This window comes from Bombina bombina, chromosome 8 (genome assembly GCF_027579735.1).
Source record: "Bombina bombina isolate aBomBom1 chromosome 8, aBomBom1.pri, whole genome shotgun sequence".
Classification (NCBI taxonomy): domain Eukaryota; kingdom Metazoa; phylum Chordata; class Amphibia; order Anura; family Bombinatoridae; genus Bombina; species Bombina bombina.
The window spans coordinates 351,056,018-351,071,017 of record NC_069506.1 but is presented as its reverse complement, the minus strand read 5'-3'; positions in this window follow the sequence as shown (position 1 = coordinate 351,071,017).

The window sequence follows — 15,000 nt, the reverse complement described above, 5'->3', positions numbered from 1 at the left end:
AAATGCAAGCAGTAGTGCAATACATAAATGCTGTAGCACATCACAGCTTGTTCTCTTGTGTAATGATCTTATGAGAGTGATAATAGCCCTGCTTTATAAAGATGCTGTAGCACATCACAGCTTGTTCTCTTGTGTAATGATCTTATGAGAGTGATAATAGCCCTGCTTTATAAAGATGCTGTAGCACATCACAGCTTGTTCTCTTGTGTAATGATCTTATGAGAGTGATAATATCCCTGCTTTATAAAGATGCTGTAGCACATCACAGCTTGTTCTCTTGTGTAATGATCTTATGAGACTGATAATATCCCTGCTTTATAAAGATGCTGTAGCACATCACAGCTTGTTCTCTTGTGTAATGATCTTATGAGAGTGATAATAGCCCTGCTTTATAAAGATGCTGTAGCACATCACAGCTTGTTCTCTTGTGTAATGATCTTATGAGAGTGATAATAGCCCTGCTTTATAAAGATGCTGTAGCACATCACATCTTGTTCTTTCTCTTGTGTAATGATCTTATGAGAGTGATAATAGCCCTGCTTTCTAAAGATACTGTAGCACATCACAGCTTGTTCTCTTGTGTAATGATCTTATGAGAGTGATAATAGCCCTGCTTTATAAAGATGCTGTAGCACATCACAACTTGTTCTTTCTCTTGTGTAATGATCTTATGAGAGTGATAATATCCCTGCTTTATAAAGATGCTGTAGCACATCACAGCTTGTTCTCTTGTGTAATGATCTTATGAGAGTGATAATATCCCTGCTTTATAAAGATGCTGTAACACATCACAGCTTGTTCTCTTGTGTAATGATCTTATGAGAGTGATAATATCCCTGCTTTATAAAGATGCTGTAGCACATCACAGCTTGTTCTCTTGTGTAATGATCTTATGAGAGTGATAATATCCCTGCTTTATAAAGATACTGTAGCACATCACAGCTTGTTCTCTTGTGTAATGATCTTATGAGAGTGATAATAGCCCTGCTTTATAAAGATGCTGTAGCACATCACAGCTTGTTCTCTTGTGTAATGATCTTATGAGAGTGATAATAGCCCTGCTTTATAAAGATGCTGTAGCACATCACAGCTTGTTCTTTTGTGTAATGATCTTATGAGAGTGATAATATCCCTGCTTTATAAAGATGCTGTAGCACATCACAGCTTGTTCTCTTGTGTAATGATCTTATGAGAGTGATAATAGCCCTGCTTTATAAAGATGCTGTAGCACATCACAACTTGTTCTTTCTCTTGTGTAATGATCTTATGAGAGTGATAATAGCCCTGCTTTATAAAGATGCTGTAGCACATCACAGCTTGTTCTCTTGTGTAATGATCTTATGAGAGTGATAATAGCCCTGCTTTATAAAGATGCTGTAGCACATCACAGCTTGTTCTTTCTCTTGTGTAATGATCTTATGAGAGTGATAATATCCCTGCTTTATAAAGATGCTGTAGCACATCACAGCTTGTTCTCTTGTGTAATGATCTTATGAGAGTGATAATATCCCTGCTTTATAAAGATGCTGTAGCACATCACAGCTTGTTCTCTTGTGTAATGATCTTATGAGAGTGATAATATCCCTGCTTTATAAAGATGCTGTAGCACATCACAGCTTGTTCTCTTGTGTAATGATCTTATGAGAGTGATAATATCCCTGCTTTATAAAGATACTGTAGCACATCACAGCTTGTTCTCTTGTGTAATGATCTTATGAGAGTGATAATAGCCCTGCTTTATAAAGATGCTGTAGCACATCACAGCTTGTTCTCTTGTGTAATGATCTTATGAGAGTGATAATAGCCCTGCTTTATAAAGATGCTGTAGCACATCACAGCTTGTTCTCTTGTGTAATGATCTTATGAGAGTGATAATATCCCTGCTTTCTAAAGATGCTGTAGCACATCACAGCTTGTTCTTTCTCTTGTGTAATGATCTTATGAGAGTGATAATATCCCTGCTTTATAAAGATGCTGTAGCACATCACAGCTTGTTCTCTTGTGTAATGATCTTATGAGAGTGATAATATCCCTGCTTTCTAAAGATGCTGTAGCACATCACAGCTTGTTCTCTTGTGTAATGATCTTATGGGAGTGATAATATCCCTGCTTTATAAAGATGCTGTAGCACATCACAGCTTGTTCTTTTTCTCGTATAATGATCTTATGAGAGTGATAATATCCCTGCTTTATAAAGATGCTGTAGCACATCACAGCTTGTTCTCTTGTGTAATGATCTTATGAGAGTGATAATAGCCCTGCTTTATAAAGATGCTGTAGCACATCACAGCTTGTTCTCTTGTGTAATGATCTTATGAGAGTGATAATAGCCCTGCTTTATAAAGATGCTGTAGCACATCACAGCTTGTTCTTCTTGTGTAATGATCTTATGAGAGTGATAATATCCCTGCTTTATAAAGATGCTGTAGCACATCACAGCTTGTTCTCTTGTGTAATGATCTTATGAGAGTGATAATAGCCCTGCTTTATAAAGATGCTGTAGCACATCACAACTTGTTCTTTCTCTTGTGTAATGATCTTATGAGAGTGATAATAGCCCTGCTTTATAAAGATGCTGTAGCACATCACAGCTTGTTCTCTTGTGTAATGATCTTATGAGAGTGATAATAGCCCTGCTTTATAAAGATGCTGTAGCACATCACAGCTTGTTCTTTCTCTTGTGTAATGATCTTATGAGAGTGATAATATCCCTGCTTTATAAAGATGCTGTAGCACATCACAGCTTGTTCTCTTGTGTAATGATCTTATGAGAGTGATAATATCCCTGCTTTATAAAGATGCTGTAGCACATCACAGCTTGTTCTCTTGTGTAATGATCTTATGAGAGTGATAATATCCCTGCTTTATAAAGATGCTGTAGCACATCACAGCTTGTTCTCTTGTGTAATGATCTTATGAGAGTGATAATATCCCTGCTTTATAAAGATACTGTAGCACATCACAGCTTGTTCTCTTGTGTAATGATCTTATGAGAGTGATAATAGCCCTGCTTTATAAAGATGCTGTAGCACATCACAGCTTGTTCTCTTGTGTAATGATCTTATGAGAGTGATAATAGCCCTGCTTTATAAAGATGCTGTAGCACATCACAGCTTGTTCTTTTGTGTAATGATCTTATGAGAGTGATAATATCCCTGCTTTATAAAGATGCTGTAGCACATCACAGCTTGTTCTCTTGTGTAATGATCTTATGAGAGTGATAATATCCCTGCTTTATAAAGATGCTGTAGCACATCACAGCTTGTTCTTTCTCTTGTGTAATGATCTTATGAGAGTGATAATATCCCTGCTTTATAAAGATGCTGTAGCACATCACAGCTTGTTCTTTCTCTTGTGTAATGATCTTATGAGAGTGATAATAGCCCTGCTTTATAAAGATGCTGTAGTACATCACAGCTTGTTCTTTCTCTTGTGTAATGATCTTATGAGAGTGATAATAGCCCTGCTTTATAAAGATGCTGTAGCACATCACAGCTTGTTCTCTTGTGTAATGATCTTATGAGAGTGATAATAGCCCTGCTTTATAAAGATGCTGTAGTACATCACAGCTTGTTCTTTCTCTTGTGTAATGATCTTATGAGAGTGATAATAGCCCTGCTTTATAAAGATGCTGTAGCACATCACAGCTTGTTCTCTTGTGTAATGATCTTATGAGAGTGATAATAGCCCTGCTTTATAAAGATGCTGTAGCACATCACAGCTTGTTCTTTCTCTTGTGTAATGATCTTATGAGAGTGATAATAGCCCTGCTTTATAAAGATGCTGTAGCACATCACAGCTTGTTCTTTCTCTTGTGTAATGATCTTATGAGAGTGATAATATCCCTGCTTTATAAAGATGCTGTAGCACATCACAGCTTGTTCTTTTTCCTGTGTAATGATCTTATGAGACTGATAATATCCCTGCTTTATAAAGATGCTGTAGCACATCACAGTTTGTTCTCTTGTGTAATGATCTTATGAGAGTGATAATATCCCTGCTTTATAAAGATGCTGTAGCACATCACAGCTTGTTCTCTTGTGTAATGATCTTATGAGACTGATAATATCCCTGCTTTATAAAGATGCTGTAGCACATCACAGCTTGTTCTCTTGTGTAATGATCTTATGAGACTGATAATATCCCTGCTTTATAAAGATGCTGTAGCACATCACAGCTTGTTCTCTTGTGTAATGATCTTATGAGAGTGATAATATCCCTGCTTTATAAAGATGCTGTAGCACATCACAGCTTGTTCTCTTGTGTAATGATCTTATGAGACTGATAATATCCCTGCTTTATAAAGATGCTGTAGCACATCACAGCTTGTTCTCTTGTGTAATGATCTTATGAGAGTGATAATATCCCTGCTTTATAAAGATGCTGTAGCACATCACAGCTTGTTCTTTCTCTTGTGTAATGATCTTATGAGAGTGATAATATCCCTGCTTTATAAAGATGCTGTAGCACATCACAGCTTGTTCTCTTGTGTAATGATCTTATGAGAGTGATAATATCCCTGCTTTATAAAGATGCTGTAGCACATCACAGCTTGTTCTCTTGTGTAATGATCTTATGAGAGTGATAATAGCCCTGCTTTCTAAAGATGCTGTAGCACATCACAGCTTGTTCTTTCTCTTGTGTAATGATCTTATGAGAGTGATAATAGCCCTGCTTTCTAAAGATGCTGTAGCACATCACAGCTTGTTCTTTCTCTTGTGTAATGATCTTATGAGAGTGATAATAGCCCTGCTTTATAAAGATGCTGTAGCACATCACAGCTTGTTCTCTTTTGTAATGATCTTATGAGAGTGATAATAGCCCTGCTTTCTAAAGATGCTGTAGCACATCACAGCTTGTTCTCTTGTGTAATGATCTTATGAGAGTGATAATAGCCCTGCTTTCTAAAGATGCTGTAGCACATCACAGCTTGTTCTCTTGTGTAATGATCTTATGAGAGTGATAATAGCCCTGCTTTATAAAGATGCTGTAGCACATCACAGCTTGTTCTCTTGTGTAATGATCTTATGAGAGTGATAATAGCCCTGCTTTATAAAGATGCTGTAGCACATCACAGCTTGTTCTTTCTCTTGTGTAATGATATTATGAGAGTGATAATGTCCCTGCTTTATAAAGATGCTTTAGCACATCACAGCTTGTTCTTTCTCTTGTGTAATGATCTTATGAGAGTGATAATATCCCTGCTTTATAAAGATGCTGTAGCACATCACAGCTTGTTCTCTTGTGTAATGATCTTATGAGAGTGATAATAGCCCTGCTTTATAAAGATGCTGTAGCACATCACAGCTTGTTCTCTTGTGTAATGATCTTATGAGAGTGATAATAGCCCTGCTTTCTAACGGCTAGATTTGGAGTTTGGCGGTAAAAGGGCTGTTAACGCTCCGCGGGTTTTTTTCTGGCCGCACCATAAATTTAACTCTGGTATCGAGAGTTCAAACAAATGCTGCGTTAGGCTCCAAAAAAGGAGCGTAGAGCATTTTTACCGCAAATACAACTCTCGATACCAGAGTTGCTTACGGACGCGGCCGGCCTCAAAAACGTGCTCGTGCACGATTCTCCCATAGGAAACAATGGGGCTGTTTGAGCTGAAAAAAAACCTAACACCTGCAAAAAAGCAGCGTTCAGCTCCTAACGCAGCCCCATTGTTTCCTATGGGGAAACACTTCCTACGTCTGCACCTAACACTCTAACATGTACCCCGAGTCTAAACACCCCTAACCTTACACTTATTAACCCCTAATCTGCCGCCCCCGCTATCGCTGACCCCTGCATTACACTTTTAACCCCTAATCTGCCGCTCCGTAAACCGCCGCCACCTACGTTATCCCTATGTACCCCTAATCTGCTTCCCTAACATCGCCGACCCCTATGATATATTTATTAACCCCTAATCTGCCCCCCACAACGTCGCCGACACCTACCTACACTTATTAACCCCTAATCTGCCGACCGGACCTGAGCGCTACTATAATAAAGTTATTAACCCCTAATCCGCCTCACTAACCCTATCATAAATAGTATTAACCCCTAATCTGCCCTCCCTAACATCGCCGACACCTACCTTCAATTATTAACCCCTAATCTGCCGACCGGAGCTCACCGCTATTCTAATAAATGTATTAACCCCTAAAGCTAAGTCTAACCCTAACACTAACACCCCCCTAAGTTAAATATAATTTTTATCTAACGAAATAAATTAACTCTTATTAAATAAATGATTCCTATTTAAAGCTAAATACTTACCTGTAAAATAAATCCTAATATAGCTACAATATAAATTACATTTATATTATAGCTATTTTAGGATTAATATTTATTTTACAGGTAACTTTGTATTTATTTTAACCAGGTACAATAGCTATTAAATAGTTAAGAACTATTTAATAGTTACCTAGTTAAAATAATTACAAATTTACCTGTAAAATAAATCCTAACCTAAGTTATAATTAAACCTAACACTACCCTATCAATAAAATAATTAAATAAACTACCTACAATTACCTACAATTAACCTAACACTACGCTATCAATAAATTAATTAAACACAATTGCTACAAATAAATACAATTAAATAAACTATCTAAAGTACAAAAAATAAAAAAGAACTAAGTTACAGAAAATAAAAAAATATTTACAAACATAAGAAAAATATTACAACAATTTTAAACTAATTACACCTACTCTAAGCCCCCTAATAAAATAACAAAGACCCCCAAAATAAAAAATTCCCTACCCTATTCTAAAATACAAAAATTACAAGCTCTTTTACCTTACCAGCCCTGAACAGGGCCCTTTGCGGGGCATGCCCCAAGAATTTCAGCTCTTTTGCCTGTAAAAAAAAACATACAATACCCCCCCCCCAACATTACAACCCACCACCCACATACCCCTAATCTAACCCAAACCCCCCTTAAATAAACCTAACACTAAGCCCCTGATGATCTTCCTACCTTGTCTTCACCATGCCAGGTTCACCGATCCGTCCTGGCTCCAAGATCTTCATCCAACCCAAGCGGGGGTTGGCGATCCATAATCCGGTGCTCCAAAGTCTTCCTCCTATCCGGCAAGAAGAGGAAATCCGGACCGGCAAACATCTTCTCCAAGCGGCATCTTCTATGTTCTTCCATCCGATGACGACCGGCTCCATCTTGAAGACCTCCAGCGCGGATCCATCCTCTTCTTCCGACGACTAGACGACGAATGACGGTTCCTTTAAGGGACGTCATCCAAGATGGCGTCCCTCGAATTCCGATTGGCTGATAGGATTCTATCAGCCAATCGGAATTAAGGTAGGAATTTTCTGATTGGCTGATGGAATCAGCCAATCAGAATCAAGTTCAATCCGATTGGCTGATCCAATCAGCCAATCAGATTGAGCTCGCATTGTATTGGCTGATCGGAACAGCCAATAGAATGCGAGCTCAATCTGATTGGCTGATTGGATCAGCCAATCGGATTGAACTTGATTCTGATTGGCTGATTCCATCAGCCAATCAGAAAATTCCTACCTTAATTCCGATTGGCTGATAGAATCCTATCAGCCAATCGGAATTCGAGGGACGCCATCTTGGATGACGTCCCTTAAAGGAACCGTCATTCGTCGTCTAGTCGTCGGAAGAAGAGGATGGATCCGCGCTGGAGGTCTTCAAGATGGAGCCGGTCGTCATCGGATGGAAGAACATAGAAGATGCCGCTTGGAGAAGATGTTTGCCGGTCCGGATGTCCTCTTCTTGCCGGATAGGAGGAAGACTTTGGAGCACCGGATTATGGATCGCCAACCCCCGCTTGGGTTGGATGAAGATCTTGGAGCCAGGACGGATCGGTGAACCTGGCATGGTGAAGACAAGGTAGGAAGATCATCAGGGGCTTAGTGTTAGGTTTATTTAAGGGGGGTTTGGGTTAGATTAGGGGTATGTGGGTGGTGGGTTGTAATGTTGGGGGGGGGTATTGTATGTTTTTTTTTACAGGCAAAAGAGCTGAAATTCTTGGGGCATGCCCCGCAAAGGGCCCTGTTCAGGGCTGGTAAGGTAAAAGAGCTTGTAATTTTTGTATTTTAGAATAGGGTAGGGAATTTTTTATTTTGGGGGTCTTTGTTATTTTATTAGGGGGCTTAGAGTAGGTGTAATTAGTTTAAAATTGTTGTAATATTTTTCTTATGTTTGTAAATATTTTTTTATTTTCTGTAACTTAGTTCTTTTTTATTTTTTGTACTTTAGATAGTTTATTTAATTGTATTTATTTGTAGCAATTGTGTTTAATTAATTTATTGATAGTGTAGTGTTAGGTTAATTGTAGGTAATTGTAGGTAGTTTATTTAATTATTTTATTGATAGGGTAGTGTTAGGTTTAATTATAACTTAGGTTAGGATTTATTTTACAGGTAAATTTGTAATTATTTTAACTAGGTAACTATTAAATAGTTCTTAACTATTTAATAGCTATTGTACCTGGTTAAAATAAATACAAAGTTACCTGTAAAATAAATATTAATCCTAAAATAGCTATAATATAAATGTAATTTATATTGTAGCTATATTAGGATTTATTTTACAGGTAAGTATTTAGCTTTAAATAGGAATCATTTATTTAATAAGAGTTAATTTATTTCGTTAGATAAAAATTATATTTAACTTAGGGGGGTGTTAGTGTTAGGGTTAGACTTAGCTTTAGGGGTTAATACATTTATTAGAATAGCGGTGAGCTCCGGTCGGCAGATTAGGGGTTAATAATTGAAGGTAGGTGTCGGCGATGTTAGGGAGGGCAGATTAGGGGTTAATACTATTTATGATAGGGTTAGTGAGGCGGATTAGGGGTTAATAACTTTATTATAGTAGCACTCAGGTCCGCTCGGCAGATTAGGGGTTAATAAGTGTAGGTAGGTGTCGGCGACGTTGTGGGGGGCAGATTAGGGGTTAATAAATATAACATAGGGGTCGGCGATGTTAGGGGCAGAAGATTAGGGGTACATAGGGATAACGTAGGTGGCGGCGATTTGCGGTCGGAAGATTAGGGGTTAATTATTTTAAGTAGCTTGCGGCGACGTTGTGTGGGGCAAGTTAGGGGTTAATAAATATAATATAGGGGTCGGCGGGGTTAGGGGCAGCAGATTAGGGGTACATAAGTATAACGTAGGTGGCGGTCGGCAGATTAGGGGTTAAAAATTTTAATCGAGTGGCGGCGATGTGGGGGGACCTCGGTTTAGGGGTACATAGGTAGTTTATGGGTGTTAGTGTAGTTTAGGGTACAGTAGTTAAGAGCTTTATGAACCGGCGTTAGCCAGAAAGCTCTTAACTCCTGCTTTTTTCAGGCGGCTGGAATCTTGTCGTTAGAGCTCTAACGCTCACTGCAGAAACGACTCTAAATACCGGCGTTAGAAAGATCCCATTGAAAAGATAGGCTACGCAAATGGCGTAGGGGGATCTGCGGTATGGAAGAGTCGCGGCTGTAAAGTGAGCGTTAGACCCTTTAATCACTGACTCCAAAAACCAGCGGGCGGCCAAAACCAGCGTTAGGAGCCTCTAACGCTGGTTTTGACGGCTACCGCCGAACTCTAAATCTAGGCCTAAAGATGCTGTAGCACATCACAGCTTGTTCTCTTGTGTAATGATTTTATGAGAGTGATAATATCCCTGCTTTCTAAAGATGCTGTAGCACATCACAGCTTGTTCTCTTGTGTAATGATCTTATGAGAGTGATAATATCCCTGCTTTATAAAGATGCTGTAGCACATCACAGCTTGTTCTCTTGTGTAATGATCTTATGAGAGTGATAATAGCCCTGCTTTCTAAAGATGCTGTAGCACATCACAGCTTGTTCTCTTGTGTAATGATCTTATGAGAGTGATAATATCCCTGCTTTCTAAAGATGCTGTAGTACATCACAGCTTGTTCTTTCTCTTGTGTAATGATCTTATGAGAGTGATAATATCCCTGCTTTCTAAAGATGCTGTAGCACATCACAGCTTGTTCTCTAGTGTAATGATCTTATGAGAGTGATAATATCCCTGCTTTATAAAGATGCTGTAGCACATCACAGCTTGTTCTCTAGTGTAATGATCTTATGAGAGTGATAATAGCCCTGCTTTATAAAGATGCTGTAGCACATCACAGCTTGTTCTCTAGTGTAATGATCTTATGAGAGTGATAATATCCCTGCTTTATAAAGATGCTGTAGCACATCACAGCTTGTTCTCTTGTGTAATGATCTTATGAGACTGATAATATCCCTGCTTTCTAAAGATGCTGTAGCACATCACAGCTTGTTCTCTTGTGTAATGATCTTATGGGAGTGATAATAGCCCTGCTTTATAAAGATACTGTAGCACATCACAGCTTGTTCTCTTGTGTAATGATCTTATGAGAGTGATAATATCCCTGCTTTATAAAGATACTGTAGCACATCACAGCTTGTTCTCTTGTGTAATGATCTTATGAGAGTGATAATATCCCTGCTTTCTAAAGATGCTGTAGCACATCACAGCTTGTTCTTTCTCTTGTGTAATGATCTTATGAGAGTGATAATAGCCCTGCTTTCTAAAGATACTGTAGCACATCACAGCTTGTTCTCTTGTGTAATGATCTTATGAGAGTGATAATATCCCTGCTTTCTAAAGATGCTGTAGCACATCACAGCTTGTTCTTTCTCTTGTGTAATGATCTTATGAGAGTGATAATAGCCCTGCTTTCTAAAGATGCTGTAGCACATCACAGCTTGTTCTTTCTCTTGTGTAATGATCTTATGAGAGTGATAATAGCCCTGCTTTATAAAGATGCTGTAGCACATCACAGCTTGTTCTCTTGTGTAATGATCTTATGAGAGTGATAATAGCCCTGCTTTCTAAAGATGCTGTAGCACATCACAGCTTGTTCTCTTGTGTAATGATCTTATGAGAGTGATAATAGCCCTGCTTTCTAAAGATACTGTAGCACATCACAGCTTGTTCTCTTGTGTAATGATCTTATGAGAGTGATAATAGCCCTGCTTTCTAAAGATGCTGTAGCACATCACAGCTTGTTCTCTTGTGTAATGATCTTATGAGAGTGATAATAGCCCTGCTTTATAAAGATACTGTAGCACATCACAGCTTGTTCTTTCTCTTGTGTAATGATCTTATGGGAGTGATAATAGCCCTGCTTTATAAAGATGCTGTAGCACATCACAGCTTGTTCTCTTGTGTAATGATCTTATGAGAGTGATAATATCCCTGCTTTCTAAAGATGCTGTAGCACATCACAGCTTGTTATCTTGTGTAATGATCTTATGAGAGTGATAATATCCCTGCTTTATAAAGATAGTGTAGCACATCACAGCTTGTTCTTTCTCTTGTGTAATGATCTTATGAGAGTGATAATAGCCCTGCTTTATAAAGATGCTGTAGCACATCACAGCTTGTTCTTTCTCTTGTGTAATGATCTTATGAGAGTGATAATATCCCTGCTTTCTAAAGATGCTGTAGCACATCACAGCTTGTTCTTTCTCTTGTGTAATGATCTTATGAGAGTGATAATATCCCTGCTTTCTAAAGATGCTGTAGCACATCACAGCTTGTTCTTTCTCTTGTGTAATGATCTTATGGGAGTGATAATAGCCCTGCTTTCTAAAGATGCTGTAGCACATCACAGCTTGTTCTTTCTCTTGTGTAATGATCTTATGAGAGTGATAATAGCCCTGCTTTATAAAGATGCTGTAGCACATCACAGCTTGTTCTCTTGTGTAATGATCTTATGAGAGTGATAATAGCCCTGCTTTATAAAGATGCTGTAGCACATCACAGCTTGTTCTTTCTCTTGTGTAATGATCTTATGAGAGTGATAATAGCCCTGCTTTATAAAGATGCTGTAGCACATCACAGCTTGTTCTTTCTCTTGTGTAATGATCTTATGAGAGTGATAATAGCCCTGCTTTATAAAGATGCTGTAGCACATCACAGCTTGTTCTCTTGTGTAATGATCTTATGAGAGTGATAATATCCCTGCTTTATAAAGATGCTGTAGCACATCACAGCTTGTTCTCTTGTGTAATGATCTTATGAGAGTGATAATAGCCCTGCTTTCTAAAGATGCTGTAGCACATCACAGCTTGTTCTCTTGTGTAATGATCTTATGAGAGTGATAATAGCCCTGCTTTCTAAAGATGCTGTAGCACATCACAGCTTGTTCTTTCTCTTGTGTAATGATCTTATGAGAGTGATAATATCCCTGCTTTATAAAGATGCTGTAGCACATCACAGCTTGTTCTCTTGTGTAGTGATCTTATGAGAGTGATAATATCCCTGCTTTCTAAAGATGCTTTAGCACATCACAGCTTGTTCTTTCTCTTGTGTAATGATCTTATGAGAGTGATAATAGCCCTGCTTTATAAAGATGCTGTAGCACATCACAGCTTGTTCTTTCTCTTGTGTAATGATCTTATGAGAGTGATAATAGCCCTGCTTTATAAAGATGCTGTAGCACATCACAGCTTGTTCTCTTGTGTAATGATCTTATGAGAGTGATAATAGCCCTGCTTTATAAAGATGCTGTAGCACATCACAGCTTGTTCTCTTGTGTAATGATCTTATGAGAGTGATAATAGCCCTGCTTTATAAAGATGCTGTAGCACATCACAGCTTGTTCTCTTGTGTAATGATCTTATGAGAGTGATAATAGCCCTGCTTTATAAAGATGCTGTAGCACATCACAGCTTGTTCTTTCTCTTGTGTAATGATCTTATGAGAGTGATAATATCCCTGCTTTCTAAAGATGCTGTAGCACATCACAGCTTGTTCTCTTGTGTAATGATCTTATGAGAGTGATAATATCCCTGCTTTCTAAAGATGCTGTAGCACATCACAGCTTGTTCTCTTGTGTAATGATCTTATGAGAGTGATAATATCCCTGCTTTATAAAGATGCTGTAGCACATCACAGCTTGTTCTTTCTCTTGTGTAATGATCTTATGAGAGTGATAATAGCCCTGCTTTATAAAGATGCTGTAGCACATCACAGCTTGTTCTCTTGTGTAATGATCTTATGAGAGTGATAATAGCCCTGCTTTCTAAAGATGCTGTAGCACATCACAGCTTGTTCTTTCTCTTGTGTAATGATCTTATGAGAGTGATAATATCCCTGCTTTATAAAGATGCTGTAGCACATCACAGCTTGTTCTCTTGTGTAATGATCTTATGAGAGTGATAATAGCCCTGCTTTCTAAAGATGCTGTAGCACATCACAGCTTGTTCTCTTGTGTAATGATCTTATGAGAGTGATAATATCCCTGCTTTCTAAAGATGCTGTAGCACATCACAGCTTGTTCTCTTGTGTAATGATCTTATGAGAGTGATAATAGCCCTGCTTTATAAAGATGCTGTAGCACATCACAGCTTGTTCTCTTGTGTAATGATCTTATGAGAGTGATAATAGCCCTGCTTTCTAAAGATGCTGTAGCACATCACAGCTTGTTCTCTTGTGTAATGATCTTATGAGAGTGATAATAGCCCTGCTTTCTAAAGATGCTGTAGCACATCACAGCTTGTTCTCTTGTGTAATGATCTTATGAGAGTGATAATATCCCTGCTTTATAAAGATGCTGTAGCACATCACAGCTTGTTCTTTCTCTTGTGTAATGATCTTATGAGAGTGATAATAGCCCTGCTTTATAAAGACGCTGTAGCACATTACAGCTTGTTCTTTCTCTCGTGTAATGATCTTATGAGAGTGATAATAGCCCTGCTTTATAAAGATGCTGTAGCACATCACAGCTTGTTCTTTCTCTTGTGTAATGATCTTATGGGAGTTATAATAGCCCTGCTTTATAAAGATGCTGTAGCACATCACAGCTTGTTCTTTCTCTTGTGTAATGATCTTATGAGAGTGATAATAGCCCTGCTTTATAAAGATGCTGTAGCACATCACAGCTTGTTCTCTTGTGTAATGATCTTATGAGAGTGATAATAGCCCTGCTTTCTAAAGATGCTGTAGCACATCACAGCTTGTTCTTTTTCTCGTGTAAAGAAAGTGCAGGGCAAATAGCCCGGAGCGTAGCTAAGGGTTAAGGCCTGGAGGAGTGAGTGCTGCTGTGTGTGTGTATTAGTTACAATGTTGCATTATGTTGGGAGGGGTCTACTAACCTTATAAGAAGGATGTACAGGGATTCTACTTCCTCTTTGTTCCTGTGGACTCCCAGAAGATTTTTCAGCTTAGCAGTTTGCAGCATTTTCCAATGGAAGGCGAATCTGGAGAATGGGAAGAAATGGAGTTAGAGGACGTGGAGTGGGTCGCACCATCCCCATCTGGAACTGTCAGGGTGGGTCTGGGCCATGGGTCTGGGCTGTGTCTGCCTGTTTCTCCCTTAGGGGCGGTGTAGCCCATTGTTGTTCCCTTCTCCTGCACGGGAGAATTTAGAGGGGGATGGTGGCCCCGGTATAGCTTATCAGTCGGGTGAGTCAGAATGTAGGCCCTCAGGGGAGATTGGTCCTGAGGGGCGAGTAGGAGCGCTCGGCGGTTCGGTTTTAGGGCCTAGGGGGTCCCAGGGGAGCTCCGGGTTCGGCTCCGGGGGTCCCGGTTCTATAGCCGGGGGTTCCAGTGTCGGCCTTAGGCAGGGGCCTGTAGTGGCAAGGCCCAGCGAGGCCTTAGGAAGTGCGGGCACCTCGGGGGAGAGTGTCGTTGGCGCGGGTAGGGGGAGCAGTGCGGCCTCACCTGCGGCAGTGGTCCTCTCCGGGGAATCGGTGGCGGCGGCGGTGGCTCTCCTCCAGTCCTTGGCGTCGGTCCTCGCGGGTGCGTCGTCGGGTCCGGCGGTACTTCAGGCCCCGGCTTTGGCCTACGGTGATGTACAGGCCTCTGGTTCGTCGTCCCTCGTGGCATCTAAAATGGCCGCCGCGTCGACTTCCGGCGGCGTTGCGTGCTCCCGCGTCACTTCCGGTGACGTAATTTCCGCTCGCGGCAGTTGCAATCTGGACAGCGAGCAGAGCGGATCGTTCCCCCCGGGCTCCGAAGGTAAGAAG